General features: G+C 40.9%; 1 protein-coding gene across 1 annotated transcript in view; it reads right to left on the bottom strand.

Annotated features, from left to right (window-relative positions):
* Window positions 1–8,704: 8,704 nt before the first annotated feature.
* HACD1 (3-hydroxyacyl-CoA dehydratase 1) overlaps window positions 8,705–15,098 on the bottom strand; it is a 30,353-nt gene continuing 23,959 nt past the window's right edge. Inside the window, exon 9 of the transcript XR_008618492.1 lies at window positions 8,705–9,922. The gene's annotated coding sequence lies outside the window, so the exon portion shown is untranslated. The remainder of the gene's footprint in view (window positions 9,923–15,098) is intronic.

Below are 15,098 nucleotides of genomic sequence, written 5' to 3'. Positions count from 1 at the left end.
CGCTGGGCCTGCCCGCCCGGAGCCCGTGCTCCGCAACGGGAGAGGCCACAGCAGTGGGAGGCCCGCGTACCGCAAAAAAAAAAAAAAGTAAATAAATAAAAATAAAAACGAAGTCCCCTTGGTAAATAGGCACCAGCCCATAGGCACCTTACAGTGAAAGCAAGTCTGTGGTATGTCTGTTTGTTTGAGAAATAAGGAAGTTCTTCGCCAGCTTGTTTCCTTTACCTCCAGGGCACCAGCATCCTTCGTTTGCTTTGGCTTCATGACCAAGTCTTTGCCAGTGGAACATCTGTGAATGCCACGGCCACGTCTGGCCCATGAAACTTGCTACACGTGAATCTGTGTGTCTCTCCTGCTGTGCTAGCTGGGTACAGACAGGCACGTTGGTCTTGGGAGTCATATGTAAAACCTGGCCCAGGCAAGTAGGCTAGAAGGAGACTGGGTCCCCAGGTCACTGTTTGGAGAGAGCTGCACACCAATCCGTTTTTGACTTTATGGTAAGTTGCTGAGACATTTGGATACACTAGTTAAAAGAGCTAGTTTTCCTCTACTACCCCCTGACTTTTAGTTTGAGGATTGCAAATTAACTTTAGCAAGCAATTAGTAGGAAGTAAGCTAGACCTTTGTCAGGCAAAAATTCCAAGTTGGAACTCTGTAGCTCCAGTGCACATAACCCTGATTTTATTCTTTCTATTTCCATAAGGATGTTAATTAGACTTATTGTGATGATCACTTTGCAGTTATACTTAGGCTGAATCATTATGTTATACACCTGAAAATAATATAATGTTATGTCAATTATATTTCAGTTTTTTAAAAAACTGTTCTAATTTCTTATCTACCATGCCCCTTCTTATTTAATCTTTAGCATTTCATCTAAGCAAAACTCATAGTTTTGGTGTCCAACTATCGTATCAATAAGCATTTGAAAATACCCTACCAGGGGCTTCCCTGGTGGCGCAGTGGTTGAGAGTCCGCCTGCCGATGCAGGGGACGCGGGTTCGTGCCCCGGTCCGGGCTGGGCCCGTGAGCCATGGCCGCTGAGCCTGCGCGTCCGGAGCCTGTGCTCGGGAGAGGCCACAGCAGTGAGAGGCCCGCGTATCGCAAAAAAAAAAAAAATACCCTACCCGATATCATATGGAAGCAGGAGCATTATTAGTTGACTACTCCATAGCCAGTTACACCGGGTGGGTGTTTGGTAGACACTGGTAACCTGTCCAGCAGCCAAAAGAAGGTCAAGAGCAAGGAAAAGGAAGTCTGAGAGCTTATGACCGTGAATGGCATTCATGTGTCAAAACTCAGTCCCTGTGTCTTTTTTTTTTGTATTCCCATAAAACTTTATTTTACAAAAACAGGGCTCAATCTGGCCTAAAGGCAGTAGTTTGCCAACCTAGAGCATACTGAGAGAATGATGGTATGTGATGAAACCGATGAGGTAGGTACAACATTCTTATGAGGCTGATATTAATTTCTCCGTTTTATGGATGTGGAAATTGTGGTTCAGAGACATGAAGTAACTTGCCCAACGTCACCCAGCTCACAGTTGGTAGATCCATAATATAAAAAAAGAAAAGGAGAGAGGGACATGATCTTTGGAGTCAAACAGATTGCTTTTATATCATGGATCTACCAACTATCAGCTGGATGACCTTGGGCAAGTTACTTCATGCCCCTGTGTCTCTTATGATTCAAAGAGTTTACAAGTCAACGTGGTTCAGAAAATTTCGAGGGTTCAAAGGCTTTGGAGAGAAGGCTAAAAAGAGTGGTCTGATTTCTTAGCACTGCCACCAGATTGAATTGTCAGAGTATATTCTCCTCAGCAGGGGTGGTAACCCTTAGAGACACATGCCACCACTGGCCGTCTCCTGCCCGTGCAGACATCACTCATGATCTTGGCACGATTCTGAGTCCCCGGCACAGAACCCCGCAGCCACTAACCATCAATTAGTTGGTAGAACGTGAGAGATTGCCCCGCCTGCTCCAAAGGCTGGGAATTTTCTCTAAAAATCTTGCAGTTGTAGTTCAAGGCTGTTTGCCCTCAGACGGTGGGAGGGCCTTCTTGAGATGACAAAATGATTTAAGTGCCTTGAAACGGGAGTACTGACTCAGAAATAGGAACTCTCAAAGAGAAAATGGAAATACTTTCGAAATCTTAAAAATCACAAATTGTACCATTAACTTTACCTGTTACAAATAAAACAGAAGTGTGTAACTTTCCATCTGTAATGAACTTATCAATTCAATTAATCAAAACTGATGTGTGATCAGAACCAAAGTATTATTTATTCTTAAACTTACTGTATAATACTTGAGAGCGTTTTTAGAGAAAGTACTATTAAACAACACCCGGAATTAAATATAAACTTTAATACGATAACATGTATGCATTGTCTGACCCCCTCCTCCCTACAGGTCCCCTTCTATCACGATGTGCCCCGATCAGAATGACCGTCGTACATTTGTCTTGTGTCCCCTTCTATTTCGTAATCTAGGCTCTGCCTACACCTCCATCCTCATGTTCATCACCTCTCAGGAGATACCTGTGTACCAGCTGCACAGAACTACTTGGAGTTTCCCAGACTCCCCCAGAACTGCATGCTTGAGGCTGCAGTCGCCTCTGCCTAGGACACCCTGTCCCGTCTTTTCCATTTACATGAAATCCACCTAATCCAGCCCCAGCCTGGCCTCCTCTGCAGACTGTTTCCTGGGTTAGCTGCCCCTCTTCTGTGCTCCCCCTCACCCCACAAAGCACTTGACACACGCATTTTTAGTTGCAGGCTGACCTGTTTTTTCTTTTGTTTAACAGCCTATAAGGCCTTTGACGGTAGGAACAACCTTCCATCTTTCCATGCCCAGAGCACGGTGTTGGTATATAGATAGTTGTTTAAGGAATTTTGTTATATGATTGCTTGAGTGAATTCTGAAGATGAGAGCTGTTTTGAAAAATGATGCCCAGATCACTCATTAACCTAAGCCCACACCACATAGCTTTTTCGTTTGCTAGAACTCAGTGAAGCAGCATGGTTACCAAGATGTTGTAGATTTTGGATTTGTTAAGACTAGGCTTTTTTTTTTCAATTACAATTTACCAGAAGTAGTTTACCAGAAATTTCTAATGAGGTGCTTCTCTTAACACATCAGGTGCTATGTTATAGGTAAGTGTTAACAATGGGAGCATCTAACCCCGATGTTCATAGCAGCACTATTCACAATAGCCAAGACACGGAAACAACCTAAATGTCCATCGACAGATGAATGGATAAAGATGTGGTACATACATACAATGGACTACTACTCAGCCATAAAAAAGAATTAAATAATGCCATTTGCGGCAACATGGATGGACCTAGAGATTATCGTACTAAGTGAAGTAAGTCAGAAAGAGAAAGACAAATACCATATGATATCACTTATATGTGGAATCTAAAATACGACACAAATGAACATATCTACGGAACAGAAACAGACTCACAGACATAGAGCACAGACTTGTGGTCGCCAAGGGGGCAGGGGAGGGGGAGGATGGATTGGGAGTTTGGGATTAGCAGATGCAAAATATTATATAGAGAATGGATAAACAACAAGGTCCCACTGTATAGCACAGGGAACTTTAACCAATATCCTATGATAAGCCATAATGGAAAAGAGTATGAAAAAGAATAGATATAGATATGGATATAGATATCTGAATCACTTTGCTGTACACCAGAAATTAACACAACATTGTAAATCAACTATACTTCAATAAAATAAATTTTAAAAAACACACAGAAAAAAACCCAACGGGAACATCTAGTACGCACTTGTGGAATTCAGCCTTCTGTTGACAGACTCCATTAATTCAATAAATATTTCAATATCTGCTCTATGCCAAGTTGCTCTGGGTGTTGGAAATGCGGTAACGAAAGAAAAGAAAAAGACTAATCACGCCCACGTTGAGTTTACAGTCCATATTAGGGAGAGACACAAACTATATAGATACATATTTTGTCAAGAGTTATGAAAAAAACTAAGTTGGAGTCTAGTGGCTGGAGAATGCAGTAGAGGGAATACGGTTGCTGCACCATATGGTAGTCAGGGACGGCTGCTCTGGCGAAGTGACAAAAACCTAAAGGGAAGGGTAACAGCAAGTGCGGTGGCCCCGAGAAAGGAGACTGGATGGCATTTTACAGGCACAGCAAGGTGTCAGATTTGGCCGGAGCAAAGTAGCAAAGGAAAATGAGGCAGAAGGTGGTAGTGAGGCAGCAGGTTATGGAGGGTTTGTAGGCTATGGTTAGAACGTCTGCTTCTACTCTAAGCGAAGTGGGGAATTACTGGAAGATTTCGAGAAGGGGGATGACGTGATCCTACTTTTTGTTTTAAAGATAACTGACTGCTAATAACCTAGGTGGGAAAGAATCTGAAAAAGAATGGGTATATGTATATGTATAACTGAACCACTTTGTTGTACACCTGAAACTAACACAACATTGTAAATCAACTATACTCCAATATAAAATAAAATATAACTGAACCACTTTGTTGTACACCTGAAACTAACACAACATTGTAAATCAACTAGACTCCAATATAAAATAAAAATTAAATTATAAAAAGATAAGTGACTGCTGTGTTAAGCGCAGATTACGGGGAGCCAGGGATGAACTGGGGAACATAGTTAGGAGACTACAGTAATGACATAGGCAAAAGAAAATGGCAGCCAAACCCAAAATGGTATCAGCAGTGGAGATAGGAAATGTTTGCATTCTGGATATACTTTGAAGGTTAAGGCAACAAATTGTGAGTTATGAGTGAAAATATTATGCTGAGGATGACTGCAAGGTGAGGAAAATAGATCTGCCATTTACCGATATGTGGGATTCCATTAATGTGTATCTTTGGGGGGAATATAAACAATGCTTACTGTGTTTTATTTTTCTGTTAGATGATAAGATCATATTTATAACTTACATGCTTAAAACTTAGAGGACTGTTTGAGGGTGTACTTTTTCCTCCTCCAACTCTCCCCAGGCACCAAACCCTGGAGCTTCATTCTTGACAAGGTCTCCAATGTCTCATCCACCTTCGCTTTTTCTCTCATGTTCCCTCAGTCAAGTCTCTCAGTATTTCTTGCTTGGAATAATGCAGCAGCCTCCTAATTGGTCTCCAGCCTTCAATCTTTGATGCCTCCAGCTCTTCCCACGATGAGGAAGCACAGGTGGAATTTGTCAACACCACGTTCAAAAATCTCTGATGGCCTTTGCCTGCTGAATAAAGACCATGACTCTCCACGGGGCAAGAATCCACACAACGGCCCTTTTAGCCGTGCGTCTTATTACGTAGCCCACCGTGTGCCTGTTGGTTCTGTTGTATATGCTCTGGCCTCTTAGTTTTATAGGTTTGCACTACCCCCGCCCCTTTCCAAACCTGCCCCAGCCCCAAACTCACTTCTAACTCTGCATATTGGACTGTTTCCAATCCTTAATGCCCATCATTCCAATGAAGTCCTTTAAGCTTCACCCAGTAAGAATTCATCTTTTCCCTGGTACATAGAAATGTGGGTAAAGATTTGCTCTTAGACTCTGAGATGCTGACCAGCGAGCCTCCTGCCAGACTGGCCAACAGCCGGAAAATGAGGCCATGGACTCCTTCCTTACCATATCTCCAATACAGGCAAAGAAATAGATTCCATGACCCCCCCACTTTTTTTTTTTTTTTTTTTTTTGCGGTACGCGGGCCTCTCACCGTTGTGGCCTCTCCCGTCGCGGAGCACAGGCCCCGGGCGCGCAGGCGCAGCGGCCACGGCTCACGGGCCCAGCCGCTCCGCGGCACGTGGGATCCTCCCAGACCGGGGCACGAACCCGCGTCCCCTGCATCGGCAGGCGGACTCTCAAGCACTGCGCCACCAGGGAAGCCCCATGACCCCTTTTTCATGGACCAAAATAGCTAGAACAGATGCTCACAGCCCGTATTCCCATGGCAATGACTTTTAGGCTGGGAATGTACTCTAAGGGGACATACTGTCTTAGAAGAACAAACTGAGCTACCCAGGCAAGAAAAGGATCCGACCTAAGGTTGTCCTTTGTCATCCAAAAGAGAAGATCCTCACCTGTAGTCTCTCTTCTTCTAGAACAGGGTCAGCAAACCTGACCCTGAGAGGCAAATTCCACCTACCACCCCTTTCTGTAAATCAATTTTTTTAATACAAAAGAAGTTTCCTCCCCAACATACTTGCACTTCCTTGGGCCTCTACCTAGTACTCTGTATTGGTTACTTATGAGTACGTGTTTCTGTACCTCCTTTGGGGCAGTGGCCTACTGTATGAGAAGGCAGAATTTGTCTTATTAACCACATTTCCACAGTACCCAGCAGAGCACTGCTCAGAATAGATCCTTAATAAATATCCATGGTAGGCTGAAACGGCAAATTGCTACTGCAGTGACAACAGTCTTAATATTGAGAAAAGATTTGCAGAACTTGTGGTTGGTCCCTGCCCACACATAACCAGTACACACACACGTTACTCTTCAAATTCATTTTCTTTTATTGGATATTATTATTATCATAGTCTGTTTAGAACAACACCACCAAAATAATGTAAGTTTCTTAAAGGTCATATTGATACTCTCCATAAATATAGGCCTCTCTGGAGTAACGTTTAGAAACCACTGTAAAATAAATAAGATTTTTTTTTCCTTTGAGGCCAACCATGTTTTCATCTCTGTGTGGAAATTAAAAAAAATATTGATTTTTTTTCTCTTTCTTTTACTAAGAAGAATTCTTTAAAATACACTAGGTAAACTGCTTACGTGCTGCAGAAAGCCAGGTGTCTTAGGGCACTGAAATAGAAAAATTAGTACTGTGTCTCATAACTTAAGGCTATCTGAAGGGAAAACTGATGAACGTTGTGATTTGGAAACTGGGGGCTAGCTAGTTATACTCTGCTTAACATCAGGGATGCCTCCAGTACCCACTTAATATTATTGGTATAAATGTCTTTTCCTACTCGATTGCTACCCTCAGAGCCGCACTTCACTCCCATGTATTAAAATTACTGGTATAAATATACTTTTCTTCACTAGATTATAAATTCCTTGAGGGTTATATTCCCGAAGGTTATTGAAGTTTATAGATGGGTTTTTCCTCACTAGACTTTAAGTTCCTGGAGGGCAGGAACTGTCCTTCACGTACCTTCCACCAGCTCTTACCATAGATCTTTGCACAGAGCATTCACTCAACAAATGTGAAATTCATCTTGCCCCTTGGCTACTACTCTGTTTGACTTCCTTTCTTTGCTAAAGGACACGACACCCTATTCCCGATTTAGAATCTTGTAGGAACTGTAACGGAGGTTCAGCAGCTGTAGCAGAGATCCAAAGTAACAGTATTTGAAATAGTCCAGGTGTAAGCTTCCCAAGACTTACTCCTCGGGGTAGCCCTACCTGGGGCAGTCACCTGCTGGGATACTGTGTATGGTTGTGCAGGATACTCATTTTTCCTGATGTCTGTTGCACCGCTCTGTGGGGTCACATTCACACTGTGGTCTCTGCGATGTGTACCCGCTAATGTCATGTCCAACTGCACGGTTGTATCCAGCGGCCCTATGGCTGCTCCATGATGGGAGAGATCCATGTTGCTTTTTCCTATTGCTCTGCTATTCCTAGGGAGTTCCAAGATGCATCACGCTCCAAAACGGATGGCTGCCACTGCATCCACATTCCAGTAAGAGCATGCTTACTGGAAGCCACATGTGCCACCTCTCATCCCATGCTACTGTGACTAGAACTTAGTCAAACAGGCGCACCTAGCTGTAAGGGACCCTGGGAAATACCCTTATTCTCAGTGGCAAGTTGTAAGTCAAGGGTTCAATTACCATAAAAGAGGACAGATTTGGGGGTTGACTACCAGCCTTCATTACAAGCCAGTATGTCACCTTTTGTTGTGTCACTTACATTTTTAGTTCTGCAATCTTTTTCCCAGCTCTCATTCTCCTCTTTGCCTGATAACCAGGAATACTTCATTGGCTGCTTTAATTTCTGAAGTATCATTGGTGGAGAATGACAGCTTTGTTTCCTTCTTCCTCATACTTTTACTCCCCTTATTCTACTAGACAGGACCTCCAGAACAAAGCTGAATTGAAAATGTAATAGCGGACATACGTGTCCTGTTACAAGAAGGAAAACATTCACTAGATCACCCTTCAGTATGATGTCTGCTGTACGCTCTTTGTAGGTATTTGGTATTGGATTAAGAAAATCCCTCTTTTTCTCAATTTAAAGAACAGGGTAGCTCTAACCAAGCGTTTTTGAGAGATGAAGTATCTTTGGGACCTCCAGCATCCTCTTTCTAATTCCTCTGAGATTTCTTCAGATGCTTAGAGACTCGATGTTCTTCTGCGCTAGCCTTCCTACTAAACAAACTCTGGCTTTCACTCATTAGGGTATAAATTTAAGATGTCTTATCTCTATCCACCTAACAATGTTTTTGTCGCTGTTTCCTTTATTCATTCGTGTACTCTCTATTTTATTTTACAAAAGATTTTAGAAGATTTATAAGGACCATACATTAAACTGGAAAAGTAGAAATAGATAGCAATTCACCTCATGGAACATCTAGCTAGTATAGAAAATCATCACTAAGGTGTAGTTAACACAAATGTATGCAGGTCGTACACTACAGTATTATTAAATTTGACCTGTAAATTTTTTGGATGTTCTCTATAATCAGTTTTGCATTGACTATAAGAAACAATCGTATCAGTTCTTCACAGAAAGTAAAGATTTCCTAGCACTAGGATTTGGAAAAAAATCTTTAATGCTCTTCACATAGGTAATGTAGAGGATATTATCCATACTCTAAGAGAAGTGCACAAGCAGATTGCCTGTGATGGTTTATTGTTTCCGTCAATGTAAGCAGAGGGCATTATTCCAAAGCAAAACTCACTAAACACAATTTTTCAAGCTACCCAAACATTTTGGAGTAAGTTGCCTGTTACATTCCTCCTTGTTTCACAGGGGGTAGGGCATGCAGATTTTTTGTTAGTCGTAATCTTAGAATTTTCTTCAAATAAGTTTGTAATTCTCTCAGCTAGGACTCTTTTTTAATATGAGTTGTGCAGGGGACATTTCAGTTGTAATTAATTTCTGGCAAAGGCTTCCTGTGACGGCTTAAAGATGGACAGAAATGATTTGTCACTCTCGCCATTAGGAGGTGGCTTCATGTCCCCTCCCCTGGACTCTGGGCTGGCCCTAGGTCTGCCTGAACAACAGAATGGGCTGCAAGTGATGCGGACCAGTTCTCAGTCTCACCTTTACGAAGACAGCTTCCCCTCCTTGCTCTGGGTACGCAGCCTCTCCCCACCCAGCTACCCTGGAGAAGCCCAGGCCAGACAGAAAGTCCGTACCCAGGAAGGCCAGTTAAGAGCCCCAGCTCAGCTCCCAGGTGACAGCCACGCATGCAAATCATCAGGGATGCTCTGACCCAGGTGAGTCCCCAGCTGACATCACATGGAGTAAAGAAACTGCCCAGCTGAGCCCGGTCGACTCAGGCCAATGGGAGAGTAAAATGACTTGCTTTAAGCCACTACGTTTTGGGTGGTTTCTTTTTTCTTTTTTTTTCTTTTTTGGCCATGCTGCAAGGCTTGCTGGATCTCAGTTCCCTGATTAGGGATTGAACCCGGGCCCTCGGCAGTGGAAGTGCTGAGTCCTAACCACTGGACTGCCAGGGAAGTCCTGGGGTGGTTTCTTCACTCAGTAAAATATACAATAGAAATGCTTCTCACCCACATTTCAATTCACTGCACGCCATCTTGCTTCAGCCATTCACATACCCACGAATCTGTTCTGGTAACGTTCAGAATTTAACAAATCATCGGGAGACACGATAGACACTTCCCATTCTCGCCTTACTGAAATTCCTGCTGCATTTCACTACTGACCACTCCCTGTTTAAAAAAAAAAAAAATACATGGGTAATACTTTCACATGGCTCAGAAACTAGAAAGTATAAAACTGTCACCAGCAAGAAGTCTCCTCTCAGGTTTTTTCCACACCTGGCCAGTTCCACCCCCATCTCTGTCGCCAATGGGTAAAAACCATCTGTATTTTATTAGACATCTTTCTACAGTTTCTGTATAGACATACAAATATGTATGTTTCTCCTCTTCCCACTTTTTAAACAAAACGTGCACCTTACACACACTAGTCCACCCCCTTGCTTTCTCCCACATTAGCAAAATATCTTGGGGCTTTTCACATGGAGGGAACTCGATTTTTAAATCATATTCTTTAAGAAAAAAGAAAATCTTCTACCATATGGCTATTTCTAGATTGAAATTCTGTTTGACCCACTAAAGGATTTCTAGACTGCCTACAAAAAGAGATTTTAGAACCTAGGTGGCTCTTTCCTCTCTAGATGCATAAATGGCCCCCCAAAACACCATTTCTAACAGAGGCCTGCCCTTACAAGGGGAAAAAATAAGCAAAATTAGATCAAATGGATTTTTCCTATTTCATCTTGTAGGGTAAGGCGTTTTTGATTGTCATGTAGGTACCTGACCTTAAGCTTCAGATTGCTGGAGCATCTACTTCAAAGTCATCTATCTTGAATACACACAGTGCCAGATACACGACTGGATGAAGTCAGGCCCCCCTGCATCCGTGAAGTTCCCCTTGTCGAAAGCCCTGGGTGACCTAGATAACTGACCACTTGAGTGACCTCGCTTTTCCCCCCGTAAAGGCAGAACCCAAGTTTGCTCTCTTTCTCTCCCCACGACCTTGCCGTGTGGCCCTGGGATGTGTCCTTGTGACCCTCCAGGACCTCTGAGTCATGAATCTTGTTTTGCCAAAGTTCCCTGATGGCTGTTGAGGTGCCTTTTGTACCATGAGAACCACGAGGGCTGGGCTGGCCACGTCATCACAAGATGGGCTGCAGCCAGCGAAATGTCTGTGGGGCTCCCACAGGTGGCACGGGCCAAGGGGAGTGCCCCGGGCATTTCTGGGCCACAGCACCGTTACTGACAGGCCGAGACACGAAACACACCTCCGCCAAACACATATTCCAATCTCAGAGTAAAAAGAGACCCATGCTTGTACTGGAAGAGACACGGAGACAAAAAGAGTAGAAGGAATGGGAACCGCAACACACAAATCACCTCCACGTGTGACGAGGCCAAGAGTCTCTTCCTCTGTCTCACGATGGTATCGTAGACTCGGAGATAAAAAAATAAAGATCTGAAGATATGTTCAGTTGAAATAATCAAGTAAATATAAAAGGGAAAAAAATGAAAAGATTGACACTATTTAGCGTAAGAATATGAAGAAATATGTGCTCCCATACCTTGCTGTTGGGATTAAACTGACATAGATTTTTTGCAACACGATTCAGTAGCATCCACCAGAATTTAAAATGGGTGTTCTCTTTAACCTAACAATTTTACACCTAGGAATCTCTCTTACATGTATGCATCTGTAAAAAGGCCTAAAAGTACTTGGGGCTGTTAACTTAACCTCTCTGAGCCTGATCCTTAAATGGTAAAATATTTATTATAATATGTGTACATCATTTGGTTGTTAAGTGAGATAAATTAACACACGGCCTGGTACACAATAAATTTCAGTAAATGTTACATATTGATACTACGATTATCAGCATTACCATCTCACGTTATTTTCGTGTACCTATCAATGATTATAGATTATCGACCAAAATGTCCATCAATGGAGAAATACATATTAAGAAGTGGCATGCACATATACATAGGTACACACATGAAATCTCCAAGACATGCAAGCAAAATAATACATGTTTAGATTATTTGTTTATGTAACCATTTGTGTGTATGTGTGTAAAGGGGAAGAAAAAGAATAAATGTGTGTTTTTTAAGGGTCTAAAAAGATACCAAACTGTTATTAATGCCTGAAGTATTGGAACAAAGGGAAAAAGTGAAGAGAAACTTACACTTACTCTAGGTTATTCTGTATTGTTTGAATTTTGACCTTTCTGAACAGCCAGTAGAAGCTGCAATGCTCCCTCCAAAACCAGTGAACTTGACTCATCTGAAACCATAACAGCTGGACCATATGCCTTCAGTCAACTCTGACCAACGTGGTCATCTAGCTTTTCAGATTAGACACGAGAGAAGATGATTTATAATCTAGATTTTGCACACCATTTAGGATGTCAGAGATTTATATCTAATTTTTTAAAATGGGGACTTATGATGAGCTTAAGGTTTTTGGAAAATCATCTTATTGCTAACAATGGCAGATTAATAAGGCGTTTCAGAACAAAATTATTTCACCCCATTCTGATCAAGGAACTCTTCATTTGAGAAACCTGTAACACTTTTATATTCTTCTATTAATACCATACAAGTTATTAATAATATGCTGACATAATAGAATTCTCTAAAAAAGATCTTCTGTTGTAAAGATAGTTCTTTCAGCCCAGGGACTCCTGTCAGCGAATCAAAGCCCACGCCCCACTCCTGTGAGCACTGCCAGGGGGCCAGGCTGGCTGGAAAATATCTCACTACAGCTTCTGCCCTATTTGAAATATTCACTATCAAAAGGCTTGTCAATCAGGATACCACTTATATCCTAAAAGAGACCAACGCCTAGGTAGCTCCCTTCCACTGTTCCCCTACTGAATGAAATTATAGCTTTCTCCTTCTAATTCAAGATAAGAAAAATAGCTAAATCGAAGCCATCGTTCAAATTGATAAAAACAGAAAAAGTATAGGAAAAGAAAATTCCACCAAAACAATTCTCTGGAAGTGATATTAAATTATACCCCAGAAGTAAATGGGTTTGATATGACTTCAGAAATTTCACCTGCCACAATACAGTTGTTACAAAACCATTAAAAGCAAATTGTCATTAATTGATTACGTCTATTTGCCAAGCTCTGTGCTACATGGTTATAGATGTTATCTCATTTGCAACTCAGACAATTTCTTACCCCATTTTATGGATGAGGACTCAGAAGCTTAAGAAAATTAAGTACTTCCCCCAGTCTACCACAGGTCTCACTCCCAGGTCCTAGTTCTTAACCGTTACAAGTGTCACCATTCTTCCACTGAATGTGGCTTATGAATTTAAAAATACCTGCCATCAGAATCTAGTAAAAATAACCTACAGTATTGTTTATAATTTTATTTTGTTAATATTTGTCAAGAAATAAATCTACGTACATTTTACCCCTAAAGAAATATTTATAGCTTTAAATTAATCCATTTCATTCACTACAAGACTAGAATTAGTACTAAAACAACTCAGCCTTAATTTCATCAAATTTTTAAATAAATGTGGCAATGATTTCTTTTCTTCTTTTAATGTTTACTGAATGAAACACGTATTTTAAAATAAGCAAACTCCGCTACTGTATATAAAATAGATAACCAACAAGGACCTACTGTATAGCACAGAGAACTATACTCAATACTCTGTAATAACCTATAAGGGAAAAGAATCTGACAAAGATATATATATCTGAATCACTGTGCTATACACCTGAAACCAACACAACATTGTAAATCAACTATACGTCAATAAAAAATTAATTTAAAATTTTTTATTTAAAAAAATAAGCAAACTCGAGTGTTCACAAGGTATGTATGCATCTAAAATATTTTTAAACACTTCTTCAAAAACTATCTGAATGCATTTACATAAAGCAGATAATTCCATAAGCATAATAATAATTAGGAATTTTTCAGAGCCAAAAATGCTTCATAACTATGAACATGTACAGCCTGTGAAATAACCAACATTTTAAAAACCTGTTTTTAAAGGCCTTTTTCGCTAGCTATGCTCTTACCTAACTTTTGCTACCTATCACACTGTTAGTTCATACTACCTAGTACAGATAGCATCAGCTGTTCTGAAAAAAAAAAAATTATCCTCAGATTTTGAACTTTCTGAAATTTTAATTTCCATTTTAAAAATGTGATATATTTTTTAAATTTTTATTTGTTTTTATTTTTGGCTGTATTGGGTCTTTGTGGCTGTGCGAGGGCTTTCTCTAGTTGTGGAGAGCAGGGGCCACTCCTCGTTGTGGTGCGTGGGCTTCTCATTGCAGTGGTTTCTCTTGTTGTGGAGCACGGGCTCTAGGCACACGGGCTCAGTAGCTGTGGTACTCGGGCTCAGTAGTTGTGGCTCGCGGGCTCTAGAGCCTAGGCTCAGTAGTTGTGGCACACGGGCCCAGCTGCTCCGCGGCATGTGGGATCTTCCCGGACCAGGGCTCAAACCCGTGTCCCCTGCATTGCCAGGCGGATTCTTAACCACTGTGCCACTAGGGAAGCCCCTAAAATGTGATACATTTTTAATGCTACAAAATCAGTTTCTATATAAATTATCCCATATATGTTGATTTTGGAACTGAAACAAAAAAGTAACACCTAATCTTAGAGCAAATGCTTATGCATACAAGTCACAAAGTTGTAGCTTTGAAAAAAAAATTTGATGCTCAAATATCAACATTCTCCCAGCTGAAAACTAAGTCATTTTTTTCTTCTTGAGTACATTTAATGTAAATTAATCTTTCCATTTCCTCAGTTCTTAAGATTAATTTCTATTGTAAAGGTTTTAATAAAGTTCAGTTAGAGTACACTCAATAAAACTAGCTTCTGAACATACTCATCTAGCCACAAATCTATTTTAGTCAACTGATGATTAAGCCATAAATCACTCAGGCAAATTATAATTATTTTCTGTTGTGCATATTTCTCAAAAACAGGAACATATACGTTTTTCACAACCCTGAATATATTCCTAAGAGGCGTGTGTGTGTGTGTGTGTGTGTGTGTGTGTGTGTGTGTGTACACGTGTGTGTGTGTTTAGGTTATTGACCAAAAAAGAAAAGACTAGAAGTTCTATTCAATGAACAATACTATTGAACTAAAATCATTTAGCATAGTTTTTAACTACTAAAACTATGATGTCCATTTATTTCATATCATTAAATTCAGTACAAGAAAAAAACCTGATTATTACTCTGGATTTTACTACTGTTCTCTGTCTTATTGCCCTACACTACTTAAGTGAATGGACATATTAATTACATGGCTATAAAATAACACATGCTTTAAAGAGCACATACAAAATGTCTTACTACCTCAC

This window comes from Physeter macrocephalus, chromosome 11, assembly GCF_002837175.3.
Source record: "Physeter macrocephalus isolate SW-GA chromosome 11, ASM283717v5, whole genome shotgun sequence".
Lineage (NCBI taxonomy): Eukaryota > Metazoa > Chordata > Mammalia > Artiodactyla > Physeteridae > Physeter > Physeter macrocephalus.
This window is presented reverse-complemented; position numbering and strand designations above follow the sequence as displayed.